Source organism: Peromyscus leucopus, chromosome 15 (genome assembly GCF_004664715.2).
Source record: "Peromyscus leucopus breed LL Stock chromosome 15, UCI_PerLeu_2.1, whole genome shotgun sequence".
NCBI classification, from domain to species: domain Eukaryota; kingdom Metazoa; phylum Chordata; class Mammalia; order Rodentia; family Cricetidae; genus Peromyscus; species Peromyscus leucopus.
Window position 1 is genome coordinate 70,916,469 of NC_051076.1, and position 15,345 is coordinate 70,931,813.

Here is a 15,345-nt window from a genome sequence, read left to right on the forward strand (position 1 = left end):
GAGGTTCAGAGACGGATCCTGGACTTGTGGCAGTCCTTCTGACAGGGGCAGGGTTTAGAATGGGCAGAAGTGGGGCTGCCAATCGGTAAACTGTCAGTGTGGGCTTCTGATAACAACTTAATCCAGGCCTTTTTCTCCAGCTCCTCCCAGTGTCTCATGAGCATTAGTCTGCATTGAATTTCCTCTATACTCATCAAAATTGTACTTGGACTGCTTTCTTATGTCCATTTCTAAATTCCTTCATTACTGAAATTTAGAATCTATAGGGGATCTCAGTTTCCTGCTAAGATTTCAAGTGTCCTTGAAATGCTTTTATTTCTCATTTTATTTATGAAACTTTCCACATTGGAACATGGAATATGGGGTGACATACATTTGCATTTTCAGACCATTGTCATTTTTTTTACTCAAAAGTAAACTCTCTCTTAGTTCCTTTGAGGTGAAAGCATCCTCCCTTTCCTTTTTTAGCATCTGTGTCTGTCTCTACCTGCCCATGGCCCCCTTACCTACATCCCTGAGTCAGGCCTTTTTCACAATCTACCTTATATTCAGTCTTTTGTATTCTGTCACTTAGAAGGTCATGTTGCATGTGTTCTCTGCTTGTAATACACCTGACTGTTCAAATATTGCATTTCATATTGCATGCTGAATGTACCAGGAAGGAGTTGGAGGGAAATGCTTGCAGTAAATGCATCCCAAAAGGCTTAGCTGGTGAATCCTCTGCTGATTGCAAACGAGCTTAGTGTGCCATTGAAAGGAAAATAACATGATGCCCCTGACAAGGATGGCAGCCTTAATGCCCTGTAATTCTCTCTCCTTTCTGAAGCTGGAAAAATCCTCAGATTCATTTGAATCCGAAAAACCTCATTATGAGGACAAAGCAACTCTTCTAAAGAGCTTCCTACATTTAGGCCTCTATCCTTAAGCTGTTCAATCTTACTTTTTTAAACATTTCAGTTTTAATCAAAAGAGAGTGATTTTACAACCTTCCTCTGTACATCACCAGCCAAGGAAAGGGCCTTGACTTATTAATCCTTTTTACATTTTTAAAGACTTATTTTTTATATTTAATAATGCACATAGGTATGGGGGCAGAACAGTATTTGCACATGAGGGAAGTGCCTGTCAAATTCAAAAGAGAGCATCAGATCTTATAGACCTGGAGCTATAGGCAGCTGTGAGCCACCCAAACCTAACTCAAGTAAGAGCTGTGTGCACTTTTAATTGCTGAGTGATCTCCATAGTTCATTAAAAAAAAAGAACAAAATGTATAATAAAAACAACATCAAAAACAAAAGAGAAACAACAGCAAAAACCTGATACTAGTTGGTTGCCCAGTAAGATGCTGTCAGATAAACAAAATTATTTCTCTACATGGCACTTCTTTGAATTTCTGTATTATCAGAACTGCACCTATCATTCACTAACATGAATGATAGTTTTGACAAATGAGAGCACACTGGATTGTTTTTCAGTGCTAAGTTTCCTAGACTGTAAATGAGTGATGTTCTGACTTCAATATGAGAAAAGATTGATTAGTTTTGAATGACAGGCTCAGTCCAGGAATATAACTGCACTTTTAGTTACTATAGTAGGAGCAGTTGGGCAAATATGTTGCCTTGGTTTTTCACATAATTTTCCTATAATTTCTGAGTTGCAATCAATGCATTTGTTTTTTTAGATAGATCTACTCTGTCCTTTTCTGTCTCTCTGTCTCTCTTTCTGTCTCTGTCTCTCTCTCTGTGTGTGTTTGTGTGCATAGGGGATTATCTTAGCAATCGATCTGTTGTTGAGGGTTCATTCACATTGTCACACAGTGATAAGTATGTTTTGAAATTGACTTGGTTATATCTCTCTATCTTGTAATAAAACTCTTGAGAGCCTGCTTCCATGTTGGAACATGGAACCTGGGATGATAAAGCTCAATGTTTCCCAGGTAATGGTCATTCAAATTTGGAGCCAGAATGAACTACCTCTTATTCCTTTTGTGGTAAGAGCTGTATTTGCATAGACAAGATTACTTTCAATTTTCTTCATTACATCCCTGTCTTTGCTCTGGTACTATCACTTTATTCATGTATTGTTTTCTTAAACTGTTTTTACTAATTCCTTGGGAATTTCATATCATGCACCCCAATACAACTCATTTCTCAGTCCCTCTGTATCTGTCCTTCACCTTTATAGCATCATCCCCCAGACAAAAACATAAAAAGAAATAATAAAAATAAATTAAAGATAAAAATACAAAAAAGAATATTAATTAACAAACATTAAAAACAAAACCAACACCAAAAATTAAACAACCACAACAAACCACTTCACTCCTCTGCAGGGCCCTGGCCCCCATTTTGGGTAGCCGTTGCCTTGCTTGCTGACCTTGACCTTCATGTCCTCCCTATGCTAATTCTCTGCCAGTTTCCACCCTCCTGAATGCGTAAGGGAAGTTCCTTGTCTGTGTATCCTGCATATTGGGCGTTAACAGCTTAGATGCAAGATTGTATAACATCAGTAGTGAACTTCTGCCCTCCGGGGTTCTCCCATTGTGCTGTAAGCCTGTATTTAAGGTTTCCTCCCTCTTTCAATAAACGGCATTCGGCATTCTGCTGAAGCGAATGATGCGGTCTCTCTTGTCTCTGTTTTTTGATGCACAACCCCTCACTCGGACATGGTGAACGGGTGGTGGTAGCGCAGGCGTTACCGCTACACTCCTCCATCTTTCCTGCCTCTCCATTGCCTCTTCACTCATCTTAGTGGCATTGGGAGATGCTGTATATCATGTTCATTGTGTAATATGTTGTTCATCAGGTTCAAGACCTCTGGCTTCTAGTACACAATCAATGGATCTGCCCGGAAATTCCTCTCAGATATCCTGCTGTTATCCTGAGTCAGGGAGATCCTGTGGCTATAGTTCCTCAGGACCAGTCCCTTCATGCACTCCAGCAGGTCATAGATGAAGTAAATGTTGGTGAGTGCCAACTCAGAGCTCTAGATGTGTGACTGAGTGGTGGCCAAGCGGGTCAGTCTGGGCCTTTGAACACACCTCTTCAGGTGAGGGGCAGAGCCAGCTCTCCCAGTCCCCATAGCACAAGGTGGGCTCAGCTCTCTGGTGTGAGGACGTGGCTCTCCCTCAGGTCAGTGAAGGGTGAGGCAAGCTTGGCATGGTCTCCTTCAACAGAAGGTTTGCATGGGCTCCTGTGCTAATAGAGACAACAAACATCAACACAGACCCCAGCTGCATCAGAAACATAGACACAGACATGGCAAGCAGCAACAGCTTGGGCCTAGATGTCACCATGGTTCCAGGTGGCAGTACAGGGCACCCCATCTGTATGGTCCTTGCACTAGCATGACCCTCACCAACATGGCCACATGTAGTAACACAGACCCCAGGAATCCTCATGGCCTTTGGTGGCAACTGGAGACATGTACATCACTGACCTTGGCTGAAGCAGGGACACAGACTCAGACATGGCCCCTGGCAGCAGCCCAGGTCCAGATATCACCATGAACCTTGATGAAAAGTAGCCTTCCACGTCAGCCTGTTTCTCATTACATTGGCCTCCCCAGATCTCCACAGGATACATAGCATTCTTCCTCTATCTCTTTCCCATACCTGACCATATATTTGCTCAACATAATAGTGCCTAACAGGTGCCAGGCAGATAGTGGTTTCTTTTACTGGCTCAGGGCAGGAAGCCCCAGGCAGGCATGTGGGTGTCCGTCTCTTCTTTCCTTCCTTCCTTCCTTCCTTCCTTCCTTCCTTCCTTCCTTCCTTCCTTCCTTCCTTCTTTCCTCCCTCCCTCCCTCCTTCCCTCCCTTCCTTCCTTTCTTCTTTCCTTTTTTATAGAAAAATTACACATAATATGTTCTAATCACACCTTTTCCCTCCCCTAACTCCTCCCAGATCATCCCCAACTCCCCACACACCCAACTGCATGCTCTTTCTTTTTCTTTCTCTTTAGAAAGCAGCAAAAATAAACAAATGAAAAATCCAAATCAACCAAACAACAACAAAACAAGAAACATACTCTTTCTTTTCTCTCTCTCATCCACACATCTACCTCCCCACATATATCATAATCATCATCATCAACAACAACAAAAAGCCCACAGTAATAAAAATATACAAGCAAAAAAAAGTCTAGACAAATATCCTTGAATTTTTTTGTGTTGGCCATCTACTCCTGGGCATGGAGCCCTATCTTGATGTAGTTAATACATCTAGTGAGACTCCATTTGTGAAAACTCATTTTTCCTGGCAAGTGGATGCCAATTGCAGATGGATCCTTGGTTAGGGGGTGTGACCCTCAGTCCATTTCCTTTTCTTAGTGCCAGGACTCGGTCTGTTTTTAACCTGTGGCAGCTCTGTGCACCCTAGTACAGTCTTAGACACTAGTACCCTGGAGTCATCCATCTCCTCTGACTCTTACAAGTTCTCTGCCTTCTTCTGTATAGCTCTTTGAGCCCTGAGGGGAGAGTTTGATGAAGACATTCCATTTGGAACATATTATTGCAAAGTCTCACACACTCTGCACATTGCCCAGATGTGGCTCTCTGTGTTAATTTACATCTTAAAAAGAGGAAGCTTCTCTGATGATACCTGAGCAAGACACTGATATATGGGTATAGGGGGAAGTCATTTTTCTTGCTATAGCAGGACAATAGTGCTTAGGTTCTTTTAGTTCTTGAGTAGTCTCATAATCTATCCAGTCTCAGGTTTTTTCCAACTGAGCAGTGTCATGTCCATCTCAGGTCATGGGCTATATAAATCTGGACAAAGAGTCCTTGGTTACTTCTACAAAATCTGTGTCATTATTGTACAATCTTGCAGTCAGGTCAACATAGTAGACTGCAAGGTTTGTGGCCAGATTCCTAATTACCTTGCTTCTCTATTAATGAGCAAAGTACCTTCTAGTATCATGAATTCTAGTTGGTTGGGGGTAAAGGCCCTAGTTAGGCTCCAGTTTTACTTTTCACATTCAATGAAATGTTGTGTCATTTTCAACAATGTGGCCTTGCTAAAATTTGTGAAGAGAAACCAATGGCTTTAGTAGCATTCTGAGATGTTTGGGGGTTTCCTTGGTATCAAATGTTCATCTATTTACAAAGCTCTTTTTTTTGTTTCCCTTTAGGATAAAGTTTGTTCTTCCTTATTCTGGCTCTCTATCGTGGGCTTATACACAGATAGCTTCTAGTATACCATATTACTGGAAAATCCTCATATAAGTCCTCTTAGACACTGAGATTAATGCCAAAAAAGAGTTCATTTTTGGATTCATTAATAAGTGTAATTTCTATGTCTTTATATGTAATATGATAGAAACCAAATGCACGTGTTAATCTCTACTCTTTGTTACTAATTAACTCTATTATCTTGAGGTCTCGACCTCTCTCAATACTGTTCTCTTTACTTACAAAATACTGGTTATATCACCCAATGATTATAAACACCTTACCAAGTGTGAATTAAAGTGCTATGATCTGATCTCAATAGGTATTAATTATTTTAAAGTATTGTATATTTTAATTGGAAACAACTCTAAGTGACTCATCCACAAAGTCATCTATTTACTTCTAGAGTATTGAATTCAGTAGGACAAGTACATTTTGTGTCTCAGCTTTCAAGCACAGAAAAGCTTTTAAAGTATTATTCTCTACTCTCTATCCCATGTCTTTCCTCTAGTAGTCTTTGCTATTAACTATAACCAATTTAGCATTCTACATTCATTTATTATGGGGAAATTAATGTGACTGAACACAGATTCTGAAAATAGTGTACAACTACTGACTTTCCTGAAATTAGACACAAATAAATGATTGTCCAAAGTCAAACTCCAATATTTTGTGGGATATCCTAGACTTAAGGGGAGGAAAAAATCAGAGTCATCAAACATAGGGAATTATGATATTAATGGACTGCTTAGTAAGGCATTGTTCTAACCCTTCCTAAGGGTCCGGTTGCTGTGCTGTTTTTAAACAGGCTTGGAAACACTGTTGTACCACTGAATGGTCTACAAGTAACAGCTCCCTCTGGCAAATCAATCTCTAATGTTCTAGATATTTATAATGAAGCTAATTATTTGACAGTCTTTAAAGGTGGAAAAGTCACTCAGGTTACTGGGTGCTACAGTGTTCAGAAATCTGGGTAAGAAAGATTTGTCTAGAGGAGCAAGAAATAATCAATTATTTATATCCACTTTGACCCAAAAAGGAATGGAGTATCTGCAATATACATTTTGATCAATAAAAGTATGAGAGGATGTGAGAACATCAGATCTAGAGAAGTCTTCACATGGAGAATTAGGGACAGGATGGGCATCTCCTCTGTGAGCTGATATTTAGGCACAAAGCACTGTGCTTCTCATGATGTGCTAATGAGGAAAAGTCTACCTGCTGACACTCCACTCTCACCCCATGAGGAAGCCATACTCTACAGAACCTTGCAATTTACTAGTGTCTGAGATATTTTCAACTGATTGTCACCAAGAAAAATGTATCAAGTCTAGTGGAAAAGAGTAGAGTAGACATGGTCAAAATAGATATTAAAGTTTACACTAAAAAATGTATTTTGAGGTTTACAAACCCAAAGTTATTCACTTTTAATTTTGTATTGTTTATAATTTAAGACAATAGTGATCACAATAATGAACTGAGTAGGTTAGAGTAAAGGTATAGTGTTTTTAGAACTAGTCTTTTCAAGGATAATTCAGTGTACAAAATCATTTGCTATACAAGTCTGACTTCTATTTTTGAAAACCACATAAAAAAGACATATGTGATAGCAGCCCTGCATCTACAAGCCCAGAACTCCCATGACAAGATGGTAGATAGAGATAGGAAATTACAGTCATTTAAAAAGATTTTTCATGTGTCTCCTTTCTTTCCTCCCTCCAACAAGTCCCAGATACCCTCCATAAAATTCCTCCCATGTTCCCCATATTCTCTATTTAATGGTCCCCTTTTCTTTACTATTGTACATATTTATGAATGAATATGTATGCATGTACAAATACAAATATGAAGACATTCCATTTAGGACAGAGTGTTTCAAATCTTGTACTATCTTGCGTATTGTCTAGTTGTGAATCTCTGTGTTATTCCCCACCCACTGCAAGAGGAAGCTTTTCTGATTATGCATACACAACCTGGTAAGTTCGGTTTATGTTGGTAATGTGTATTTAAGGTCAAGTACTCTGTTTGGACAGGCAATGAAGTAGCCCATTCCTGGGAGAGGTTATGCCTCCTTCTCTCAGGGAGTCATTAGTTGCCTATAGTTCATTGTCTAGTAGTGGAAACCCATGAAATTTTCACATGAACATGTCCATTGATATTACCATTATTCCAGTCTTGTTTGTACAGAAATTTCTAAACAGGATGCTTTCATGGATGATTCTCTGGTATTCTGGATCTCATATCTCTTTATCCTCCTCTTCTACAATGTTCCCAGAGCTACAGGTGCAGATGTATCTGGTGAGTCTGGGATCCTATGATCTATAGATACCTGCAGTGTGTCCAGATGTAGTTTTCTGTATTAGTCTCCATTAGTAGGATGCATTTGTTATCCCAGGATTCCTGCAGAGAGATGTGATATGGAGACAGGGGAATTGACCAGAAACTCATGCACATGCAAGCTTACAATATGCAGGATGGCCACAGAAACCCAGATACCATCCTCCACATGGTGGAAGGTGAGATACTAACTCCATCATGTTGTCCTCTGACCTCCATATACATACTGTTGCACATGTAGAAAGACAGGCAGACACAGACACACAGACACATTTATCTATAAGTACACACATGTGCAGGCGCATGTGCACACACACACACATACACACACTTAAAATGTACCAGGTCTTCCAATAGTATTTTCCTGTATTTGTATATCATCCAGAATCTTCTATGTAATCTATCTATCTATCTATCTATCTATCTATCTATCTATCTATCTATCATCTATCTATCTATCTATCTATCTATCTATCTATCTATCTATCTAGAGCTGAGGACTGAACCCAGGGCCTTGTGCTTGCTAGGCAAGTGCTCTACCAATGAGCTAAATCTCCAAACCCCTGTAATCTTTTTAAAAGTTGTTTTATACACACACACACACATACAAACATGTGCGTGTTTGTGGGTGTGTGGGTGTACAATGAGCTTCATGTCATGCTAGTCTATGGTGTTATAATATCAGTGCTGGGGATCTGAACTCAAGTCCTCACTGTGACCAGACAAGTGCATTATGGTGTGAGTCTTTTCCTCAGCCAACTTCTATTTTTTCTCAAACATTACATTCTAAAACTGTTTTATCCTTTTGTAAACAAAGATACAAATGTGTAATGTTGGCCAGTGGGAATAGCATATTACATTCAAAGTGTTTATGTCACCAAGTATTCAATTAAAGGCAATTCTATAAAAGTGATTTTTTTCTTATACAGAAGATAGGAAATATAGGGAACAAAAGAGTGAATATCAGGGAAAATGTATTTTTTTAATTTGGAAATAGATTTAATAGTCAATTTTATTAGGGTTTTCTAGCTTTCTTCCATAAGAGCATAAAGATAAAATAAAAGAATTTTATTCCTAGTTGTAGGGATATTAAACACCATTTGCTATAAATCACAGGGCATTAGTGACTAATGTTCAGTAATATCTTCCCCCGTGTCATATTTGGAGCAGAACTGATTTAAGTGAAGGTAAAATCATGAAGGATGTGCAGTAATTACTGAACTTATTAGAAAAATAATTCAGTAGTCAGAGAATTATTTAGAACATTATTTCAAATTCTTTCCAGTCTCTTACATCCTGGGAGCAGAAGTGTGGAATCATTAGTACGTTCTCTATAAAGTTGATTAATTTTGATGGACAGGGCTAATTTTATGGTTACCAATTTAGTGGTGCCTCAAGTATTCTGTTTCAGTTGGGGATCTTGGCTGCATTGAATCTTCTTTTCCTTTACGAGTGAAGTTCCAAATTCCTTAGCTTCATCGTCATTTATCACTGAGTCACTTCCCTACACTGTCTGTCCTTCTCACTTACTGCTTCTCATTCCCAATTCATGCCTTATCTTAATCATTTCTTCCTTCCAAATTGTCCTCTGCTTTCAATCATATTTCCTGAGCTCATGAAGAGATTTAATTCAGTAATTTTATACAGTTCTGTATAAATAACCTTTCTCCACACATCCTCATTTACCGATGAAGGGCAGTAAGAAGTCACAGGTTGGAGAATTAAGAGAAGCACAATGGGTACTTGCAGCAGCAGCGGTTGGGGTAGACTAGGTGTGGAACATGTTTCTTTCTGAGGTAATGTGAACAAATATCTAATAACCATTGATCAAGCACTAGTGAAAAATTATTTTATCAAGTGTATCTTAGAGAAACAGCGAGTTTACTGAGATTATTTACCCCAGTGGTTCTCAACCTTCCTAAATCTGATCCTTTAGCTTAGTTCCTCATGATTTGGTGACCCCCAACCATTAAATTATTTTCATTGTAACTTCATAACTGTAATTTGTTAATGTTTGAATCATAGTGAAAATATCTAATATGCATGATATCTGACATGCAACACAGAGAGTCATGACCCACAGGTTGAGAACTGCTGACTTACAGGAATACGGAGAGTAGTTCTGTACAGAGTCATGGAAAACTTAAAGACATGACGGAAAAGCAATTCTATAAAAATGACTTTTCATTCTTATATGGAAGACAGGAAATATAGCAAATGAAAGACTTGCTATTAGAGAAACTGCATTTTAAAATTTGGAAATAGCTCTAACAAAGGCATTGCTGAAATGCCCTCCCCATCCACATGGGTGATTACTCATGTAACCTGCATCCCTAGAGCTCCCTGCACAACTTCTAAGTCACCTAAGGGAGGCAGGTCCTCTCCTTTGTAGTCTTACTATTTATGTAACTTTGCAGAAAGCAACTATTGGTTTCAGGAGCTTTCTGGTTTTGCCCCCAAGAAAGGAGTGCTGTGGTTTGGAGCAAGTGCTTACTCAGTAACTGTCCAAGATTCGCACTGGGAAGTGTGTAGAACATCCACACAGGTAGCAGTGCTGCCCAGCCACCAGAAATGAACAGGATTCAGTGGGAAGAAAACAAATACTCTTCAATTTCTGGACACTTCATCCTGAAATTCTTTAAGGACAGACCGCAGGGCTTGTATCAGACTTTCTGAGAGAGAAAGGGAAAGGCAGATGAGAGTCTGTGATCTAAGAGTAAGCCGATCTATAAGGCATAATCAAAAGGTTAGTAAAAAAATGTAGTGGGGATCCCTTCTGAATTTGGAAAAATAACACTAACATCTAATAGAAACTCAAAAGTAAAACTAATGACACAAGTAAACTCAATGGACACACACTGTATATTACACATAAAATAAAGTTGCCAGCTATGGTTATGGCACAATTGGTAACAGTGCTTGCCTGGCATGGACAAGACCTTGGGTTTGACCCTTAGTACCATATAAACCAGGAGTTATCCCAGTTCTCGAGATAGAAGCAGAAGCAAGAAGATTAGGAGTTCAAGATCACCCTTAGCTAGAAGGTTAGTTGGAAGTCAGCTTGGGTTATATTAACTGCATTTCAAGGAGAAAAAGAAAAAGAAAAGTTATGACTTAGAAAGAATTGAATATGTTATGACGACTGACTTTAGAAGAGAAAGGAAGGGATGTGACTAATTTTCTCCACTAAAGCATTATTAATACAGTCCTCTACACTTAACCACACATCGTACAAACTGGTAGAGAGCATTGTGCAAACACTAAAGTGCACTTTTGGGGAGGAGGGGTACAACAGAATAAGTCCTCCCAAAGGACCAGAAGTTAAGTGTTAAGTATCCCCAAAGCCAAGCCGAGCACAGACAAGGTAAGAGAAGCCACTGAACACTCAGGACCTGTGTGTTTCAAAGCCCGTTTCAGTTAATCCTCTTCAAGCGTGAAGAAAGCCAAGATGCTCATTTCTCTAAGACTAATGTAGGGATTTCTTTAATGGCTTGACAGAATGCATAAATGGAGTAGCAACCTGGAGTCTTGTACATTTTTAATATTTTAGAAACTTAGTACCTTAGATGAAATGGCCAAAGTTCTTGAAAACCACAACTTAAAAAATTGACTCAGATGAGAGAGACCCAGCCTTCCCTCTATTTCATGTACAGATAACACAACCTTTCTTTTCTTTTACTATATTACAAAATCAATCTCTTTGTTGGATAAGGACTTTACCTAAGTTGTTATTAGTGTATTAGTAAGCATTTATTAGTGTATAATTATCTATACATAATACTGTGCTTCATTAGGACATGATACTTTCATGTGTGTGTGTGTGTATGTAATGTATAATGATCATATTTTTCCTGATTATCATTTTTTTTGTCCTCCTAACCCCATTCTTCCCCTAGTCTACCTCGGTCTTTCTCTCTTTCAGGTCTGTTTGCTTGTTGTTGTTGTAGTTCTTTGTTTGTTTCATTTTGTTTTGTGGTTTTTTTGTTTTCCTTTTTATTGGGTTTCATTAGTGTGTTCATAGGCAAGTGTGGGAATGTATACAAGAGCTTATCCACCTTACCATGGACTATAACACTGAAGAAATTTTTTTTCTTCCTCTTGATCAACTGTTATCTGTACATAATTCCTTAGGAAGGGACAGATATCATTCTGAGTTAGTTTTATATGTAGTACTCTGGATGCTCTTTGTCTATTTCATCTAAGTTACTGATCTATTAGAAACATACATGTATATAATGATATTCTGAGATCTACTTAATATACTATCTTATCTCTTACAAATACACATTTCAGAGAATGTCTTTATTACATGTTTGTTATCACCTGAATGTATTCCCAAAAATTTATGTCCTAAATCTTAAATGCTAATGAGACAGGAAAAAAAGATGGAGATTTGGGGATGTGGGGAATGGATATCCCATTTTCCATAAATGAAAAATAAATTATATTATTTTAAAATTACTCACTGTCAGGTATATATATTTGTTATAGTAGTATAAGTGGATAAAAATGTCTTTACTGCCACTTACTGGTATCTTTGAATTTAAAATCATTTTCTAGGACTTGAGAATTTAGCTCAATGGTTGACCTATTGCCTAATAAGCCACAAGGTCCTAGAGATAGCAGCATGGCTCAAAAAGAGAAAATATTAATAAATATTTCTGGGAAATATAATTATTTCCTAGCAAAAACTTGAGTAAGTACACTTACAAAAATCTTTTTGTATTAAATAGATTCTCATCACACATTACAATAAATTACATTCCTTGATAGAATAAGAATCACACCAGCTTCCAAGTCTTTGTTTACTTTGTGCATGATAAAATATCCTTCCCAAAAGCAAATCAAAGGAGGAAGGGTTTTATTTGGCTTATACTTTTAGGTTATGGCCCATCATTGAGGGGAATCAGTACAGGAACTCAATAAGAAACTTATAGGAACACCATGTGGTAGCTTACTTTCAGGTTCATGCTTAGTAGTTTTCTTATACATCCAGGACCACTTCATCAGTGATGGTGTTGCAAAAAGTGAACTGGACCCTCCTACATCAGTTAACAATTAAAACAATCCCCCACAGACATACCCACAGAAGGTCAATCTGATCTGGGTAATCCCCTAATCGACTCTCCATTGTTGGACCATCGGTCAATCTGTGTTCATTGTAGCAATTATATACTAAACTATATAAAGTTGGTAGTTAGAGATTATTAGGAAATATGTGATCTTGGGGTCTTCAGGAATTAAATATCACTCAAATTCCACAAAAATTCTAATTATTAAGGATAAACATACATCCCATCATGTAAAGTATAAATGTGCTCAGTCAATTTTACTTGATCACAAGGTTCATAAGATGCCCATTTTCTGGTCTGATTGTTTCAGTCTATGGGATATATCAGAAACATGAACAAGGTTCAAGGAGTTTATAGAAAACTGTAATTCAGAGAGACTGCTAAGACTGGAGATGTCCTGGAAGGAATTAAGATGTTCTGAGGAGACATTTTTGTCCTCTCTTTTGCCTTTGGAGTATTGAAATGTATTCCAGATAGAGGAATTTCCCTGGGAGTCTAATGCTAGAGATGTAATGGGTTGAAACCTTGTGTTTGGAATTAGCCAAGGAGAAAGTTGTATCTCAGAAAATGATTTCCAAAATTATTTTCTTCTCAGATGGCCTAACAGGAGATACTGGATCCCAGGCAATGATGATGCTCAGGACCAGTCATTGACCAGGACAGGTTAGCTATTTCCACTTCTTAATTTAAACCCAAGCCTCTTGACATCTCTCTGAAGTTTGTACTTGCAGAATTCACTTGTACTCTTTGTTCTTCCTAATGTGGTCAAATCTTCTACTTTTCACTGATACTTGTTTAATAGGCTTATTGAGATATGTGTCTGAACCTGGCTTGTTAGGGAGTTACTGTGGCTCAGGATCTGACTCTAATAACTCTAGTCATAAGATGGGGTGAAACACAGGCTTAGTTCTACACAAACAAGAGGCAACAGTGGAGGAGATAAAGAAAATGAAATTCATTGGAAGCAGCAAAGGATTTTTTTGAAATGGAGTGGCTGATAAGGTCCTAGTCAGGATCTGTCATAGACCTGAGTAGAGAGTAGTTTCAGATTAAATTCTCTTATTTGTATTTTCTCTCAGTATGCAAACAGATAAGGACACCAGAAATTTAAATTTCCCGGTAGGAATGACTACAAAAAACTTAGAAAAGGTTTTGTATGGAAAGCTGAAATAATGACAAGAAAACAGACAAGATTGTAATTTGACCCAAATGTGCATAATTGAAGATCCCAGAAATATTATGGTTTCCTTTTACTAGATTACACTACTTGGTCAAGACTGAGGAAATGGTGTAGATGCCACCAAAATGGAATACATGTTCCTAGCCATTGAGTTCTACATACAGACTCATACAGCTTGTGAGTAGAGCACAGACAGAGGTAGTGTGTCAAAAGCTTAGTTAGACCTCTGTACAAAACCAATGCACTGTGACTCTCCTTTAGATATTCATAATTTCATTCATCTTTTTAAATAAAGGGTCCTCAGAGTTGTAAGCTGTGGGAAGGTAAATGGACATAGATGACCTTTCCTTCATTCCATACCCTTCATGTTTGTGTCTTATATATTTTAAAAGTTTTGAGTATTTCCAGTATAGTTAGCATGTCAAATACATGCAAAACGTTGAGGGAAAGAATTAGATGTGAATTTGTGGTATATACTTTTGATGATGTGCAAGCAATCTTTGTTCAAGACATACAGGTTTAATTTAATGAATTTATGAATTTATGAATGAACAACATTATAACATGAGAGACATTTTCTCCAATGCTTGTAGGTGCTTTCTGACTCCACGTATGTAACATCATGAACCAGTGTCAGCTGCAGTCATTCCTTCTCTCTGCTACAGGTGCCATTTGCTCATGATTTCAATAGAGACGTCTACCACAGGCTCACGTGTTTTAACATTTGGTCCCTAGATGGCCATGAAATGTGGGAAGACTGTGAAAGCTTGGTGAGTGAATTTCTAGGGGCACTCCCTGAGACTCTGGAACATCGGCCTGCTCTCTGTTCATATTCTGCTTCCTGACTGGGGATGAAATGTGACCAGCCAGTTCCCATTTATATTGTCATGCCATGCCTTTCTGCCCCAAAGGACTATGTTACCTCGAAGTATGAATGCAAATAAACCATTCTTCTCTTAAGCTGCTTCTTGTCAGGTACTTTGTTACAGCAATGAGAAGAGCAGCTAGAACAACATTGCTCCAGACCTTTCTTGACAAATTTCTTTGATTACCTTATTCCTGTTGTTGCTTAGTGCTAAGTGCTGTTACTCCCTGTGATAGTTTGGATAAGAAGTATTCCACCATAGGCTTGAAAACTTGGTTCCCAGTTGGTGGGGGTGTTTGTAGTGGTTTAGGTGGTATAGTCTTGCTGGAGGAAGTGTGTCACTGTGGACAGGCTTTGAGACTATAAAGCCTCACTCTAATTGTAGTTATCAATCTCTGCTTTATGCTGTCTTTTGACAATGTGAGCTCTCATATTTCTACTACTGCTGCCATGCTAATCCTTATTCCTATAACAACTCTCCATGATGGGTTATTATTCTTCTGGATTCTTAAGCCCTAGTTAACTCTTTCTTCTATAAATTGCCTTGCTCATATCACAGCAACAGAAAAGCAGCTAATACACTTGTCTTCTAGAATTGTCATAGTCACTTGTACCATGAATATAGTACTTAAAAAGTGACTTTTGCAGTAGTACTGAACAATTAGCAATGTCCATTCCTAAGATGTATTGGTACTCTCCACCTCTACTGCATTCTTGAA